The 19120-nt window shown below is 38.7% G+C and overlaps 1 protein-coding gene across 1 annotated transcript in view; it reads left to right on the forward strand.

The window, feature by feature from the left end:
* The first annotated feature begins 488 nt into the window (after window positions 1–488).
* The window catches only part of LOC127632946 (protein kinase C delta type-like), a 38453-nt gene continuing 19821 nt past the window's right edge, over window positions 489–19120 (forward strand). Inside the window, exon 1 of the mRNA XM_052111793.1 lies at window positions 489–623. The gene's annotated coding sequence lies outside the window, so the exon portion shown is untranslated. The remainder of the gene's footprint in view (window positions 624–19120) is intronic.

The raw sequence follows: 19120 nt of genomic DNA on the forward strand, positions 1-19120 counted from the left end.
AGACAGATGGATGGATGTAGGGGTGGGTGTTTAATGGATAGACAGACAGACAGACAGACAGACAAGTGTGTGTGGATGGATGGACAGACAGCTGGGTGGGTGGGTAATTGGGTGTGCGGGGATAGACAGACAGATGGACAGACGAATGGATTGATGGACGGACAGCTGGGTGGGTGAGTAATTGGGTGTGTGGGATAGATATCTATCTATCCCACACAATTGGGTGTCTGAGATAGGTAGATATTAGAGAGATTTAGAGAGCTGAGAGAAAAATACTTTGAAAAATTCACAAACCACATACCACAGATTTCCATTTCAGAAACTGATCACATGCAGGTGTTATTGGGGGAGAACAGTAGATCACTGGGGAAGGATCACTGCTTTGATCATGATAATAAAAGGGAAAACTATGTGCAATTGTTACAGTATTTCTCTCTCTCTCTCTCTCTCTCTCTACCAGCCAAACGTCACTCCTCCAGCAATGTCATTGTCAACCCCAGACAGGCACATAGTGAGGGGGTAAATACTTCCTCAAACACGCCGCACTGTTCAGTCTACACTCAACTTACACATCAGGACTGAAGAGGAGACGCGGTACAGAAACCTATCGATCTTTAAAGTTGGTAAGTTTTGTGCTAACAACTTCTCACTTCTAGAGCGCTTTGTAGGAGAGCGTAAATCCGGCCATTAGGATCAAACATGACAGGAATGTGTAACATTGAAACGTTTGATTTCAGAAACGAGCCGCTTGAAAAGCTTGACGCAGAGCAACGAATGGAACAGAACGCAGGTGTCCCGACGTCTAGTGCAGGTTTAGATAGGAAAACAATAATTAAAAAAAATATGTCCGGTGTGAACTGCCACTTTCGCCGTCAAGATACGCGGAAGAAGCAAAGCTGCCTGGACTTTTCGACAGTATTTCATAGAATGCGCTGTAATATGTTATGTAATAGAAAGACCAGACAGACCATTTTCACTGCTGAAATTCCCTGCCGTCCGAAAATGTAGAACCATCGTTGAACTTGCTTAACCTCACAATAAGTGAGTGCTGGCCTACTGCTCCGTCTTGTTTTTCAAGTTTTCTGACACGGAGAAATACAAAACTCTTGACGATTGCGATTTCTTCAGGTGACGTGTGGTGAAGCTGGTGTATTATGAAATAACTACTGATACTAAATACACGTGCTTTACATGCGAGCTTTTCAAAAGCGTAATCGGTGTTGCCATAGTTACCAACTGCCGCTATTGAGTTGTTAAACGGCATTTTAGAGACTGATGCTGAAACATACTGTATCATCTTTACAACTTAACTGGGTTCCCATAACCCAGTGAAACCCACTGGTTATAGCTCACCTGTAAACTAGTGTTCCACCATCTGCCACCACTTTATGAGCTGTGTAGACTATTATGAAATCTCTGTGACAATATTGACTAAACCATCAAGTATGACAACAGTTCGTGGATGATCTTTGCATCCACCCTTAAACAATAGAGAATATGGTTCATGTCTGTTGGCTTTGGTGTGTGAGAATATGGTTGATGTGCAGATGGTTTGCGATTTTCATTGTCTTTCGCTCTGTTCGCTTTCTAATTTTTTACAGTGTGTACCAAAGAACTTGGATATTTGCTTGGTATGTGTTCAGTATCCAGGGAACATTTGTAAGCGGTTGAGTGATACTGTGCTTTTTATGGTGGTTTAAAAACCTGCCAGTGGCGGTTCTGGTTTACTTGGTGCCCTAGGCGAGATCTGATGTGATGTCCCAGAATTATATTAAACATGTACATTATATAAAAAGAGCTTAAATTGTACAATTAAATGATAGAGTCGGTAGATAAAGAAAATGGCAGAATACATACAGATTGCTGCTTGTGCTATTACACATAATTCTTCATTTCAAATTGAACACTTCCCCTCCATGTTTTCATTTATGCAAAATCATCAATGTCTTTGTCAAATTTGTCCATCAAACACATGGTTGATACCTATTTTCTCAAGACCACGGAGTCGATCCTGTGTCACTGTGTACCTGTACTGTTGATTATGGTTATGTTATGTTCCTTCCGAATGTTATTATGAACATCTATAATCCTAACCATTTAGAGCCTTTTAGGCTGAGTAGCCTGTCAGGAACAACTCGGAGCACCTCTCTCCATCACGAGCCAGGGACGGGGTGGCACAATTCAGGGCACATTTCTCCCATCACGATCTTGTGAGGTCTGTGAAGGGGCGATCGATCAGGTACCCTATCGTATCGTTTTATATGCTCTAAATTTACATTAGAATATGTTTATGTACAGTTGAATTGTTGACCAGACAAATTGACCCACAACAATTATTTGTTAACTGTTTTTATAGCAACATTTATAAATGTCAGGTAGTTTCAGACCAAAGAAGTTAAAGTTAAGTTGATGTAAATCGGTGTTAAAAGTTGTCTGAGCTGGATTCAAGGGTTAAAATTGGGGATGCACCGATATAGAAATATTGTCTGGAATAAAACTGGAATCGGGCATCAGTTATAATATAAAGTAGAAAATATTCAAAATTATAATACAGCAGACATTATAATATACAGTAGATTTTACTGTTTTGTGGATTGCTACTTTTGTAACTTGGCACAGAAGAGAGTATACAGTTTAAATTGGAAATGGGAAGCCCTAATATAATTTTCTTCTAATATCTTCCAATATCTGTAAGTTCATTGAATTATAAAAAATAAAATAAAAATCACAGCTGCCAATATGGTCACCAATATACTTTATTGTTCCTCTTGAGTCCCAAATTCCTTAAAGCAATAGTCTCATCATTTACTCACCTATGCTGTCTAAGGGTGTGTTCACACTTGGCAGGTTTGGGTCGATTAAAATGAACTCTGGTGCGATTGCTCTGTTCGTGCGGTTAATTTGAACAAGTTTGAACGCTGTCGCCCGAACCTTGGTGTGCACTAAACAAGTCGAACCGAGACCATCTGAAAAGTGGGTCTCGGTCCGCTTCCAAACGAACTATGGTACGGTTTGATTGATATATGAACACAACATGGACCAAAGATGTCTAAACTGACCAAAAACAGGAAGTAATTTGCCTAATACTGACCACAAGCATACCTGGATCTTCTCATAAGATGTTTCCCATTACAGTTCGGAAGCTGGAGGTTGAACCCTCCCAGGCCATGCCAGTTCTCCTCATGGGATCTCACCGCGGTCCTTGCGGGCCTCCAGAGAACCCCCTTCGAGCCTCTAGATCAGTTGAGCTAAGTGCCCTCTCCCAGAAGACAGCCCACCTGTTTGCGCTCGCTTCCATCAAGAGGGTCGGAGACCTGCAAGTGTTCTCTGTCAACGACACTTGCCTGGAGTTTGGTCCGGCAGATGCTTATGTCATCCTAATACCTTGACCGGGCTATGTGCCCAACATTCCTTCGACCCCTTTCAGGGACCAGATGGTGAACCTGCAAGCGCTGCCCTGGGAGGAGGCAGACCCAGCCTTTTCTTTGCTGTGTCCGGTACATGCATTTCGTACACATTTGGACCACACACAGAGCTTTAGACTCTCTGAGCAGCTCTTTGTTTGCTTTGGTGGACAGCAGAAAGGGAACGCTATCTCCAAACAGAGGCTTGCCCACTGGCTAGATGACGCCATCGTATTGGCCTATCAGGCCCAGGCCATGTCCGCCCCTTGTGGGTTCGAGCACACTCTACAAGAAGTGTGACATCCTCGTGGGTACTGGCCAACAGCACCTCTCTAGCAGACATCTGTAGAGCAGCGGGCTGGGTGACTCCCAATACCTTTGCGAGATTCTACAATCTCCAGGTTGAGTCTGTTTCATCTGGGTGTACTGCTTGCGCTTGCGCCTTTCCCCTCCACTGAGGCGAACATGTGCGCTTTTTCTCCCAGGTGAGTCCACTAAACTCTTTGCTCCCTGGATGTCTTTCCTCCCTAACCCTCTGGTCCGCGAATTCAGTGGAGGAATTCCCGACCAGACCCACTATGTATACTAACTACTCTCTACTGGAATAGGTGCTCCACAGGGTTTGGCCATCACGGATTAATCCCCCTGTGTGTATTTTCCGCGGTACGGTCCCCCTATCGGCGGACCCACATCTCCCTTGGGCAGCCCCCTCTGCCCCCTGTCGCTGCGTCTGTAGGAACTCCTCCCTCGCTAGGTAGGATCTACCACTGCACCTCTTCCACATGGGGCCTGAAAGCCTATGTGACGTATTCACCGCATTTAACCTCCCCCCAGTCTGGGCAGGATGTGGTCTCCGCGGGGTCTTTTCCCCCCTGAAAGAATAGGAGTTGGAAAAGAACGTCTTCCTCGATGCGTTATAGCGTTAAATGGCCTCAGCCGCATCAAACACTCTATGAGGAGAAACATAGAGAAAACGCCGCGACTGGCATGGCCTGCTCCCATGCTTGCCATGTCGCTTGTTCCAACCCCCCAAGAGAATTCTTGTCGGATGCCGGGAACCTAATAAAAAACTATATGACGTCTTAGTGGGACGTCGGGGAGGGTTACATACAGTCTGATGCTCATGCTTCTTGGCACACTATATAAAGAGATGTTGTGTCCCCCCTTGCCACAACACTGTAACAAGCCGCTGTGATGACCGAACCTTATTCTCGGCTCCTCTGTCCAGAACTTGACTGAACAGATGCACGATCCCTGCCTTTTATACCCGTATGTCCGGGGGCGGGACATGCAAATTCTGTTTGCCAATTTGGCATTGGCCTTTTTCATATTCAGATGTATCCAAGGCTCCCGAAAGAAGCCCCTTGTGTCACTACAATCGACAAAATGTCTCATTCCCTCCGTCAGGGAACGGGGGTTACACTAGTAACCTAGACGATTTTTTGATGAACATATGAAGTGTTTTTCCATACAATGCAAGAAAATGGGGTCCAACACTTCCAAGCACCAAAAACCATAAAGATAATCCACACATTTTGAGTGGTTTATTTTAAGTGGATGTCTTCTGAAGTGGTACAATCGGGTATAAACACCTCATATCTCCATAAAAAAAATATAATTTGTTTTCCACAGAAGAAATAAAGTCATATAAGTTTGAGACGGCATATGGGTTAATGATCAGAGGATTTGTTATCTTTTTGGGGTGAAATGTTCCTTTAAAATGGTTGCAAACATGTTGCTCTCCTAAGGTTCTTCTTGATTGCTTATGCTACATTGCACCATTTTCTAACTGACCACAAACTTGGTATACTATTTTAATCTTGCCAGCTTTCACACCCTGTATCACACCATTTTATTTTTCTTTCTTCCTCTTTCACACATGCACTAGCTGTTCTGTTCTCCACGTTAATGCGACTCTGTAGTTTAAACAGTTTTTAGTGTTTGTTTTTCCTAACGTAATGAACGCTTGTCTATCATCACTTTCTCACTGCACGTTCACAATCTGTATAGTGGAATGAATCAACACACTGTTTTAGCCGGAAGGCACATGTTAGTAAAGGTCTTTATCAACAACATGTTCCTCCTCTGAATTATTTATCTGCCAAACTGCAGGGGAGTAGAAGTGAGTGATGATGGTGCATCTTCACCCTCTCTGTCAACATCTGTGTTTTCTCCGTAACAAACCACTCTTTTACAAGCTTGTACCATTAGGAAAGTTCAAACCTATCACCAAGCTTTGTTTTTTCCCTTAGTCATAGTGCATTCAGAAAACACATATACAACGCACTAACACTCTGTGATATTGTCTGCAGTCTGTACTTTTTTGCATGTCATTACTTAGTTTTTCTTGTTGCGTAGCTTTTAAACACACATTAACAAAAGCTCTGATTTGAGTCCTGATGCAAACACAAACACACATTTGACAGCAAACTGCCAGTCACACAGTAAACCCTGTTTCAAAAAGGAATTGGCTTTTCCACTCTAACCTAGAATGACACTGTGTTTATGGGTGTGTGTTATTGAGAGAAAGAGGCAGGCATAGGGTCTCTTGTTTCTTAGCCAGAGGGAACAGAGAGGGCGAGTAATCAATGCTACACTAAAGCGAATGTCACATGGCACTCGACACTCAGCTGACCTTGAAGTCGCTGATCTCTCACTTTCACTGTTTCACTCTCATGCACACAAACACTTCCTTAATGTGCATTATTTTAACCCAATAACCCTGTGACATTAGTGTAAATAAGAACTGCTATTGCCTATAATCTAACCCTTACACAATGACATTTTTGTTCTCATCCATTGATTGGTGACTAATTAAACTCACTCGCAGCATGGCATTTATTTTGAATTTCAGATCTCGTTTGCAAAAACGATATTTATTTGTATTTGAAAAAGAGATAAGGACAGTCGGTCTGCCGTGATCATGAAGGAAAATAACAGTACAAAAGTAGGAGGAAATGCATAAAGTAGACAGATCGGCCACCTGTGAGACAGCGCATCCTGCCCCATTGGGCTGGATGTCTCTGCCCTCACAAACCACAAGCCACAAAGTGGTCGCCTCTGATGCAAAAAGATCCACTTCTGCTTCGCAGAACTGATGCTATATGCTCTGCACCACATCTGGGTGAAGCCTCCATTCCCCCTGATGTGGAAGATACCTTGAAAGAGCATCTGCTGCCTGATTGCTCGACCCCGGGAGGTGACCCGCCCTCAGTGATGCTAGTCGGGGAAGAGACCAGGTGAGAATCTTGTGAGTGAGATGCAAGGACTTGTGCGACGTCTTGCCACCTTGATGGTTCAGATGGAACACCATTGAGGTGTTGCCAGACTGAATGAGCACATATCAGCCTGCCAGAACCGGCAAGAAATATTGCAGGGCTAGGAAAACCACACATGGCTCTAGGTGGCTGATGTGGTCTGTGGACTGATCTGGAGACCAACAGCCACAAATACCCCTGTGATTCCACATTGCACCCCGGTCCATGAGTGAAGCATCGGTCGTGGTCTCTTCCTGATGAGAAGGAATGTCCCCTAGGGGTACACCTGTCATTAAAAAATCCTAGCGATTCCATTGTGTCAATGCATGAACACAGCGGTGTGAAACAACAATTAATGATAATGTCTGGTGGGGTTCAAATGCAATCTTTTGTTCCACTGCTGGAGAGGCCTGAGGTTGAGTAAGCCCAGTGGAATCACAGAAGTGGTGGCAGTCAGCATCCCCATAAGTTGTTGTAACACTCTGTATGGCAACATCATTCCCAGCCAGAAATGAGCTAGGAGCTGCAGAATATTGTCGGCCCGAGCAGAGTGGCAGACATTGCATGAGAGTCCAGAGTCATTCCAAAGAAAGTAATCAATTGCACCAAAATCAAGCAACACTTTGCCTTGTTAACAGTGAGACCTAGTTTTTGCAAATGCTCCAAAAGCAGTCTGGTGTCATGGAAAGCTTGATGCCTTGTGGGGGCACAAAGCAACCAGTCATCCAAATAAGGTAGCCACAGATGCACAACGCTTCTGAGTCCATGTTGTCGGCGGTAATTCTGAATCCCCGAGTTTCACCGTCGAATTAGGGTCTAATTCAGTGAGATGGAGCCGCCTCTCCGACATAGGCAAAAGACTACATTGCATTACAGCGTTTCGCAAAAATCTGTATTAAGATTAAGATAACTAAGTTAGTGGGTGTAGGATATTTGGTATGCAACATTTAGGAGGGAACTTTAAATTGCCCTCATTTTCCACCATTATTTGATATGCGATATTTAGGAGGGAACTTTAAATTGCCCTCATTCTCACACCATTATATGTAGGATATTTGGTATGCTAAATTTAGAAGGGAATTTAGGGTCTTGAATTATATGAGCTATGAACTAAATTAAACTGTCCTTATGGTACCTTATTAAGTAATGAAATGTATAACGGAATTAGTCACGTTCGACAACCATTATAAATTAGATCGTAATACAATGCCTAGTTGTATCAGCTCACAATTTCTACTGTAAGGAATTAGCTTTAATAAGTGAATTATGATTAGTTCACTTATTGAAGTGATATTATTGTCATGGCGTATTGAAAATAATAATCACACTTATTTAGGTACAGCTTTGAAGCGAAATCTTCTAGAAACAGGGATGAGATTATTTATCAAAATATACCACAGTCACAACGTCTTTGAACACAGACAAACTTTATTACTATTCTAAACATAAATCTAATCTAACACATATATATACATGAGACAGGTTGGTGATAAGAGTGACAGAATGTGTAATAAATGATCAGTACAGTGAAAATGAACTTTATGGAGTCTGATGACAATAAATTAAGAACCATTTATCCTTCTTTGAGTTTACATCGGATTGCCCAAATTATTTAATTAATACACCAGCACTTTGAGCACAATATTGGAGATGTACTTGTGTGTCTTTGTGGTGTTTCCTTGCGTTCGTTGTGTTGCTTGGTTCTTGGCACTTGGTTGAAAGTTTGTTCCGTCAATGTTTTGACCTCTGTATGATCGAAGAGTTATTGTCTGTATGAATTATGGGGTTAGCTTTGAAGCGAGGCCTTCTCATGAATGTGTGAACCGTAGAGAGTGACGAGCTTTCTCGGGACACCCAGTCCCGAGCTTCCTTGGAACCTCACATGGCGAGGAACTTGGCAGTCAGCAGAGCGACCAGAAGTGACTTTTCAGAGTCACATGGTCGACTGGGCTGTCCTGTCCGACAGTTGATTTATTATCCCTAGTTCCAAAGTCTTAAAAATCTCCTGCTCAAAAATAGTGCATATTTAATCATGAGCTTTTATATCTTGAGAATGGAACAAGAGACATGATATTTGTTGTCATCAGCTTTCTCTGCATATGCCAGCGAACGCTTACATACTAAACATGAAATATTTTTCATGGATGTTATACGTGTAGGTAACAAAACATGAAAATCCCTGGTTACAAAATAATACTGGTTAATTCATGGGTTATACAACATTGATTTTATCAAGTTAAGCCTTATAGTTACCATTCTTAGTAGAATGATACTATGATTGTAGAATTAAAGATTATATTTATATCAATTATAGGTGATTGCACATCACTAAACACTAGAGTTGTCAAAAATACCGGTACTCTGGTACCAAGTCTGTACTGAAACAAACAATTTTTTACGATACCAGAATTTCTGAAGGTACCGGAGTACCGAGTACCGGGTAGACCCATGCAGATTCGGGAACTTTTGAACGCTCACAACAAGCAAAAGATGGCGACAAGCAAAGGTGCTGCGGAGTCTCAACTGAATCTTGTCGAAAAGAAAAGTAAAAAAAGCCAGGTTTGGAAATTTGTATTTGAGGCTAATGAAAAGGGAAACATCATAGATGAGCAAAAACCTATTTGTAAACGGTGCTTTCGCAATTTTCTGACGAAAGGAGGAAACACATCAAACTTAATAAAGCACCTGAAAGACAAGACACCCGGATTAATTCAAGCAACCAAAGCAGGTTAGTTTAAAAGCATATTATCATTTGCATTAGGGCTGAAACGATTAGTCGACATTATCGACAATGTCGAAAATAAAAAAATTACGAGAAAAAGTTTCATTGTCGAATAGTAGTTTGATCTCATTTAACGTAAAATGAAATCATATTAAACTGTGAGAATGCGAGAGCAACATTGCAGTTCACGCCTGATGGAGGAGAGAAATAATTACACAGATCACAGTCCAGATGCACTCTAAACTTTCACAGCTTCATTTTATGTAGATCCCAAAGTATTAAGGAATTATAAAAAAAGAAAAAGAAAAAAAAAAGTCAATTCAGAAGCAGTCTCATTGTGGAATAAGCGGAGCCGGAGCTCTTTAAAGGAAACATGCGTTACATCTTAAATGCAGTTATATTTAATGTGTTATAGCTTTATTAAAGTTCAAATAATACAGGTCATGTTAATAACTTTAAACTCAGAAACTGGCATTTCTCTGTGTGGTAAGCACCTCTTCAATGAGTTGTGCGAATGTCCCGATCTAAGGGGGAGAGATTGAAACTGCACCCGGCTGAGAGAGACTCTGCCTTGGGGACGCTCATCCCACACTTAATGCAGCTAGATTAGTACGCAATTGTTCACGACTTATTTAATCCTAATATATGTCGCTGTGGATTTCTTGTCGTGAAGAAAAATGGCACTATTCAGCTTTATTAATACGAGAGCACTTTGCACATTAGTTTGGAAATAGTTTTTATTCATTCTGTTGTATGCTTGTTTGTTTTTTTTAGTTTTTTAGTACTTGGTAAAAACTTAAATTAAAAGTTGCAAAAGTTGAAGCAAATCTTATATAAGTGTTCAAAAATACTTTAAGCATACATTGTACAGTTGTGTTATAATTTAAAAATAATATATTTAAATTAAAGTGTTGCTCAATGGCATATTTCTGTTCTTAGTTCTGCTGCTAATGTTTTGTTAACTTTGTTAATAGAAGAGTGTTGTTTAGTAACCTGTTTTTGCTTTGGTACCAAAAATGGTATCGAGTACCGTTAAATTTCAATGGTATTGGTTCCGACTACTGAAATTTTGGTACCGTGACAACACTATTACACACATTTTAACTCTTTCCCCGCCAGCGTTTTTAAAAAAAAGTTGCCAGCCACCGCCAGGGTTTTTGACGATTTTCGCTAAATTTTAATGGCCCGCAGAATATTTTCTTCCATGAATATATGAAGATGCTATATATCACAATAAAGATCTGAGCCTCTGCTTTTAGGCAAAAAAAAATTATTTTATTTTATCTTCATTTGTTCTTTTTTTATTGCGACTTGAACAGAGGTCGGTTTTGTCAAAAAACAACATTTCAGACAAAAAGCTGAGAAAAAGGCATGTTTATGTCTGATATTTTGAGCTTCTCAGTACTCCACTTCTTCATGTTTGAGACGATCGCAGTCTGTTTCTTTGATCAAAGAGTTGCTTACTCTTTCAAAACATGCGGAGGGGTCTTCCTTACCGTATAACACCTAAAACACGGAAACCCGGAAAATTCTGTGTTTGGCGGGGAAGCGTTTTTTCATAAAACACGGAAAATTCCGTGTTTGGCGGGGAAGCGTTAAAGAGGTCCATCAGTCTATAATCATTCATTTGTCAGGTACAAACGTTACCACAGTTCAAAGCGATTTTCAGCATTATCTAGCAAGGCTAGATTAAGATGAAATGTCTGATGGTCCTTGTAACCGTACACAGAACAGCCTGATTTAACTCTGTGTGGGGGTTCCGGCTGAAGGCCTGTAATTTATGACGTTGAAACATTCCAAACTGAAAGGCTGGGTTTTTCCTAGACTCAAATCATGTTGCTGATATTCTTCTGCATATTTAATCTTACATGGGGGACCACCAACCTTTCAGCACAGTAAATTATATGTTGGTGCACTTTATTCCAAAGAAAAGAAAAATGTTTGTCTCCGTAATCATTTTGCAAAACATAATCACTTGCTCCTCCTCTTTACTTTACTTTTCAGCTGACGTCACCAATCCCTCTTTATTAACCTACATTTTCTTTGTCAATGAATATTCTTTTATTCTAAAAAATATTTGTAAATGGATTAATAGAAAGGAGGAGGCAAGAACCAGCTTGATAATATAAATAATATGAATACGAAATACGAATTATTAATAATACATAACCAAAAAGACAAACACACAAAGGTGTCGGACAGCTGTCCGTAAATCTCTCTCTCTCTCTCTCTCTCTCTCTCTCTCTCTCTCTCTCTCTCTCTCGCACTGCTGTTTCCAGTCAGCCCTTATCCCTCTCTGAGGCTTAATTAGCCTGATTAGGGGCCGGGTGTGTGGAATCACGACCCAATATTACATTATGGAAGTACAGTTGAGTTGTGAATATGTTGAAATGCTGGACTTCTGCATACTGAATTGCTAAACTGTAATTATGAGGACTGCTATGTACAGATGGTTTTTGGGTGGTTTGAGCGATTCTTGTGCTTCACATTAACAAAGTACAAACAGCAGCATAGTGTCTTATACTCTGCTAATGAACTCTGTTATATGTGTGTGTAATTGGATTTAGAGGATGACTGTGCATAAAAAATATGCAACTGCATTATCCGGAATAACAGGTTTTGGATGATGTTTTTTGAAGCATAGCTGTTTTCTTCTAAACTTTCCGGTTCTCTTGTAAACTTAAACTTGTTCCCAAATTTCATTATGTATACACCACACTTCTGGACAAATGTTTTGCAGACATTACATGTTTATTTGTATTGTTCTGTAATTAGTGAAGTTCTACCTTTTTATGTGCCTATCCATTGCCAAGACAAACATCTAGGGCTGTCATTCAATTAAAAATTGTAATCAAATGAATTACATGACATGCTGATTAATTAATCACAATTCATTTATATTAATATAATAATTTCAGATCATTCAAAGACATTACATTATTGTGACAGATGATTAAAGCATTGATTAGACAATACAGAAAGTAGCTTTTAAAGTCAAAATATTGTTTGGTTTATTTCCATATCATTGAACATAAGCCTATCACTGGCCTACTGTCCACAGCGATCTATTTTAAAATGGATTTATCTGTCTGTCCGAGGTAGATGTTCTCACCGACTCTTTCTTGCGCTCCAATTGTACACGTGCGATGGACACTTTTGGTCTGTCTCACTGGTTGCGATTCACTAGTCATGTTTCTAGGCATAAACGATGTGGCAAAAGTAGTTAGAAATGTAAAATATTGCTCACTTTGCACTGCCAAGCTGTCTTTAATCAGTTGTCGGTTTGTTGTCTTTAGAGTCACGTGCTACCTGCAGGGGCGTTGCTAGACTTCAGTGTAATCTGGGGCTTAGCCCACATGCCATATTTTTTTATATAAAAATAAGAAAAATCCTTCCATGTCTTAAAAGATTACCATCCTACCTGTCAAATAATAATTATATTAAGCGCAACACTGACTCCTTTTCAGAACTTTAAATAAGCAAGCGTCAGGTGGTTTAATTACGTAATTTAAATGACGGATCAAATCGAGAATTACAACTTGTCGTCTCTTTGTTCATTGTGCAGAAATTAATGCTAACAATAAAATAAAAGTAATTTAACTATTTAATTTCTTAATATGCAAATGTCATTTATCATAATATTTTGAGAATAAAGTAAAAATAATGAGAAGTCGAAGCCTTATGAGATAAAAGTTGTAATATTTTGAGAATAAATCGAAAGGAAAATAACATCAAAGTGATGTGGTGGACAACAGCAAAGATGAGTGTCTGGGTCTTTACATACAACACCACTAACCAGGGAGATAACTTGGCTATGCAACCGAGCTGAATTTGTGGGAAGTTTTTGCAAGCTCTCTGTTCATGAATGAGGTGTACATAAGTATAGGAGTTTTCAACATGTAGCGCCTGTCAATATACATAGGCTCACACTCGAGTGAAGTGAAAAATAACTGCTGTGAACTTATAAACTAAAAAAGAAATGTCCTCTCACTTTCAACTGCTTTTATTTTAAGCAAACTTAATGGGTAAATATTTGTATGAACGTAAAAAGATTCACCAACTAAGATATAAACTGAACAAGTTTCATAGACACGTGACTAACAGAAATGGAATAATGTGTCCCTGAACAAAATTAGCAAAAGTAACAGTCAGTATTTGGTGTGGCCACCAGCTGTATTAAGTACTGCAGTGCATCTCCTCCTCATGGACTGCACCAGATTTGCCAGTTCTTGCTGTAAGATGTTACCCCACTCTTCCACCAAGGCACTTGCAAGTTCCCGGACATTTCTGGGGGGAATGGCCCAAGCCCTCACCCTCCAATCCAACAGGTCCCAGACGTGCTCAGTGTGGTGATATTCTGAGTTGCGTTTAAGGAAATTCCATTACAATAAACATTCTTTGTTCCCACATACCGAATCCAGACGAAAACCTTAAAACCATTCCTTTAACCGAATGGTAAAAAAGGTAACCTTGCACATCCCTACTACAAATTATCAACGGATAATGATAAATCCAGATATTTAGTCACTTGGCTACCTGGCTTTTGGCATAAGAATCGTACATCATACAAATCTTATCTTTGTTAAAGTTTTATTGTACTGAAGGTATTGTTACTGACATACAATTTTCATTGTGATCGAATAATTGTAAATAAAGTCTGGTTGGTTCGCCGTTCAGTAAACTGGCTGCTAATTTGATATCGGATGGTAATTCTTAAATGCGCTAACTGATTTCACCTAGGAAGTCCATCAGAGGGAGCGAAGAAGGGATGCTCCAAACCAGTTGACTGGTGCATCCATTAAAATCTACTTGATGTATGGATTGTGAACAAATGGAGATTAGAAATTAGATTTATAGATTACTGTATATATTTAGAAATAAACTTGCATAAGAAAACCTCTGTGCCTGAGAAAAGCTGCACCCTTGTGAGAGAAAATAGAAAGCTACCACTCGAGGCGTTCATAACATGTCTGATGAACTTGAGCACGATCAGTGATAAAAGTCCAATTGCAGACTGGGCTCACTGATCGGAATTCATTTACATTTGAAGCCATAATTGCAGCCCACTTGTTGCTTTTGTACCCTGATATAACAAACATTACACCTTTACACATTTTTCATCACAAAAAAACATTAACTAAAAATCCAGGGCTTCAGCCCTATCAGCCAGGGTCTAGTTAAATTAAGATAGAAACTGTCTTTTTTTGCCATGGCCCTTTATTTTTTACTTGTATAATCTCTCACACACGTCTCATTCAGGAGGACCATGATCCTCATTAAACAGTTTTGTATGTTGTATTAGCCTGTAATCCAAACCTCCATCTTTCTCACGCACAGGGTTGGGAGGGGTTACTTTTGAAATGTATTCCACTGCAGATTACAGAATACAGAATACTCAAGGTCAATAATGTATTCTAAATACTTTGGATTACTTCTTCAGCACTGGCAGATTTTTTCACTTGTTTTGACTAGAAAAACTCCATTACAGTACAGTAAGACAAAATACACATGTTAAAAAAAATACATTCTCTGAAAAACCTAAATACCTTATGTAATGTTGTTTCTAAAACAAGATAAATCAAATTGATTTGTTTTAAGGATTTTTAGATATTTTTACAAGAAAACAATATCAAAATTATCATCAAGAATTAGATTTTTGCCCTAATATCAAATATCTTACTAAGAAATTATGATCCAACATTAATTTTCTTAATAAAAAAATATGATCATGCCTGGTAAAATGTGCATGTAAAATGGCTAGAAAAAAAATACATATATATAGCATTTTAGCTTAGCGTGAAGCTGACAATTCTCACACAGGATTTATTTATATTTCTTCTGCTCCAAACTTTCTTCAAACTTACTTCTCTGTCTGCTCGTATGAATGTAACACATCATAAGAAAGTGTTTCACAGCTGTTCAAATGCACTTTGGATCGCATCATTTATATGTATACATTTTTCCATCTGAAAGGACTAAATATTAAATGAAAAAATATTACAATAAAATGCAAAGTAATCTCTTCAGTAATCAAAATACTTTTTGAATGTAACTGTCTCAGGAGATAAAAGCACACATTTCAGTTTTTACGTAATGAGGACACTCTTAAACTGTGTCAAGGACAAAATTCAGTTCTCTTAACACACTCTGTTTAATCTATTTTACACTCAGACAATCTGAACATGTAAAATATGTGCTTGATTTTAGCCCAGTGTTCATAGAGAGCAGTTTGTAGACTTTTGAGTGTGTGTAATTTTGTGCATGCGTGGAGCGAGTCTCTTTCACTGGGACAGCACAACACACCATAATTCTTACCAATTACTTCTACACAATCACACCCACATGCGGAGATCACCAGAACAGACAGCCAGTGTAAGATGAGGCTAATAGCACAGAAAGAAGAGTGTGTTTGTCTGTATGCATTTCAATATTTAAATAGTATTAAACAGACAAACCCACGACAAGTCAAGCCAAAAACAATAGAGGTGCAGCCTTCATATGAATGTTTTTTAGTGTTGCTGTTTGTTAAGGCAGTCATCATTATTAGTATTGTTCATACTTTTTATATTAGATTGCACACAATTAATTTAAATAAACCCTCAACCTTAAGTATTTAACTTAACTGCATAAGGCACCATTTCAGCTATGGACATGAATTATACATTAAATTGTGGGGCTTGTTGAGAAGAGGTTTTTACATTTCTAAGTATTTCGTTTTAAGTTTTTTGCTTGGTGCATGATAAAATGGCGAAAATATCCAACAGACTTGCATTGAAGGAGAGACCTGAGTCTTTACATTTATTTGCCATATAATGAAAGTAAATTGTCACTCAGGTCTTTCAAACTTGAAAAAGGACCAAAAAAAAACCACAAACCCACAGTTAAAGTAATCGATACGAGTCATGTGCTGTATTCCAAGTTTTCTGAAGTGGTGCGATCACTTTGTGTGATGAAAAAAAAAAACTTAGTCGTTATTCACACTAAAATAAAATAAATTAATTGATAAAGTGCTGAAATCAAATGTGGCGGCTACTTCGATAACATCAAAACACATTGGTTCTCATAGCGTGTTGTGACCAAACATCATGATATTCCAGGAACAAATGGGATTTGATAAAGTTATATATACAGTTATAACTAAGCCATTTCTACAATTAATTTTCTCAAACTGTAAACTCTCTGTTGCACTATAAAAAATCCTCTGTTTTGAGCTGCCCATCCGGCCCTACAAAACAAAATGTATTCAACCAATAGTTTGAGATCAGGGTGGGACTTTCTGTTTGCTCAAATAACAGCAAAAGAGGGGCGTATTCAGAGAGCTGTTTGAAAACAATGTCTATTTTTGCAATTCCGTTGGGTGGAGTTAGTGGCACAAAATTACAAACTGCAGTTTTAAATCATTATTCACTATCAAATTGATATTGATAAAGCTTTAAGACATTATGTTGCAAGAACTGCAAGAAGTAGCTTCCATATTTGATATCAGCACCTTATTAATGATTTGATTAAAGGGATAGTTCACCGGGTGAACTTCACCCAAAAATGAAAAAATCTCTCATCATTTACACACCCTGTGTGTGACTTTCTTTTTTCTGCAGAACACGATTGAAGATTTTTAGAAGAATATTTCAGGTCTGTAGGTCCATAACTCCTGAACTCTGAAGGTCCATATATCACATAAAGGTATGAAAGTAATCCATATGACTTCAGTGGTTTAATCGATGCTTTCTGAAGGGAACCAATTGGTTTTGGGTGAAACAGACCAAAATGTAATTCTTATTTCACTATAAATCTTGACAGAATTCTCCTTGGAGATCTTGATTTCAAGCTCGATTACACCATCGCCATCTAGCTCTGTGCATGCGTCAAGCATTAGGATGTGCAATCGAGCTTCAACTCATGATTGTGCCTAGAGACTGCGATGGCAATATGTACACTGAAAAATTTGTTAGAATTTGGTGTATTCTTACCCAAATTCAATTGAATCGCTTCAGAAGACATTGAATAAACCACTGGAGTCATATGAATTACTTTTATTATGCCTTTTATGATATTTGGACCTTCAGAGTTCTGGCCACCATTCACATGCATTGTGAGGAACCACAGAGCTGAGATATTCTTCTATATTCTTAATTTGTATTCTACAGAAGAAAAGAAGTCCTACACATAACATCTACGATGGCATGAGGGTGAGTAAATGATAAGATAATAAAAATTTTTGGGTGAACTATCCCTTGAACAAATTAGTTAATATTAGACAAATTAGTTATATGTATTAACCGCATGTTTGTGACATATAACATTAAGTTATTTTTAGTAATGCTAGCTGCTAATTTTAACCTTTATTCTAATGTGTTTTTAAAGATAAAGTATTGCCTTTCAGGAAGGATCTGTTTCAACTGAAAAGTTCCTCATTCTTAAACTAGAATCTTTTTCCTCAGAGACGTTTACGTAATCTTCTAGTAATACATTGCTTCATTTGTTTAGCATAGCATTCTGGCGGTTGCCAGTTTTTGCATCTTCAACAGCAAAAGAGAGTAGAGTTTAAGTAGTAACATTATCACATTTCGACACCACAAAAATACCAAAGGGATGTGTGTTAATTAAGCAGTTACCCATATGAATATGAAGGAGGTGACCTCTCTTGACAGATTAATGGACCACTGAGAGAAACCAAGCAAAAGACACACACTAACACACACACGCACACACACATACATGTGCGTCTGTTTGTTGAGATGGGCAGACGCATTTGACATTAATGTTGTTGATGAGACTTTGCAGTAATGTGTTTTCTGTACACTGTGGACAAGGTAAAGTCATAGGTGTCCATTAGTATGACTGTCAATTAAGTGTATGAATAGTTCTCAGTGAAAGAGTCAGAATTTTTAGCAAGCATGTTTAACTTCCCCTATGCTATAGACATCACTGCTCAGTGCTTTATTTCTTCCCTCACCCATCCCTCCCTTTTTCCTTCTTCCTCTTCGTTTTGTCTCCATCCCCTCCCTTGCTGCATTGGCTCATTTTTCCACTCTCTCAAGGGAAACTTTTTTTTTTCCAAAGTGATATGAGTGTAAGAGGTTTATGTTTGACAGAGTTTCATTATCTTATATAAAATATTTTTTTTTGTTGTAACATGTGTGTGTGGTCTCAGATTATCCTTGATCCTTATGGTTTTCCCTGTATCACTCTCGATATCATAGATTTTACATGTTTCAATGTACTGTATAGCACATCATAAGCACAATCATTATGTAGAACAAGAGACTTATTTCTGTACCTCATCATTTGAGAAGATGTGTGGTTCCAACTACCTTTTATGATATAATTCATTGAAAAATTTACCCTTTCACAGGCTGTCGCATAGGGGTGTAAACAGCATTGCAGTGTTATCGATACAATGCATAAATATCAATATAGAATTTTTTTTAAGATGCACCTTTAGTTTAATACTCTCATGTCAGCCACGTCCATACGCATTTCCGTTGAAGCAACCTTATTAAATTAATTTCATTAAGAGTAAAAATAAACCATGACCTCTATAGAGTTTAACACAAATCTCTTATTTTTTCTTTAATAAAACAGCTACAACAGTGATTATAAGGGTCATAATCTGATGTTCCACTATATTTTTAGAGTTTGGACATAAACCGTCTTAACACCTGCTGGTGGACTCTCCAAACTGCAAATAAAGGAACTGAATTTTAGACTGTGCTGAAAACAGATGTGCTTCTGAA

This window comes from Xyrauchen texanus, chromosome 39, assembly GCF_025860055.1.
Source record: "Xyrauchen texanus isolate HMW12.3.18 chromosome 39, RBS_HiC_50CHRs, whole genome shotgun sequence".
NCBI classification, from domain to species: domain Eukaryota; kingdom Metazoa; phylum Chordata; class Actinopteri; order Cypriniformes; family Catostomidae; genus Xyrauchen; species Xyrauchen texanus.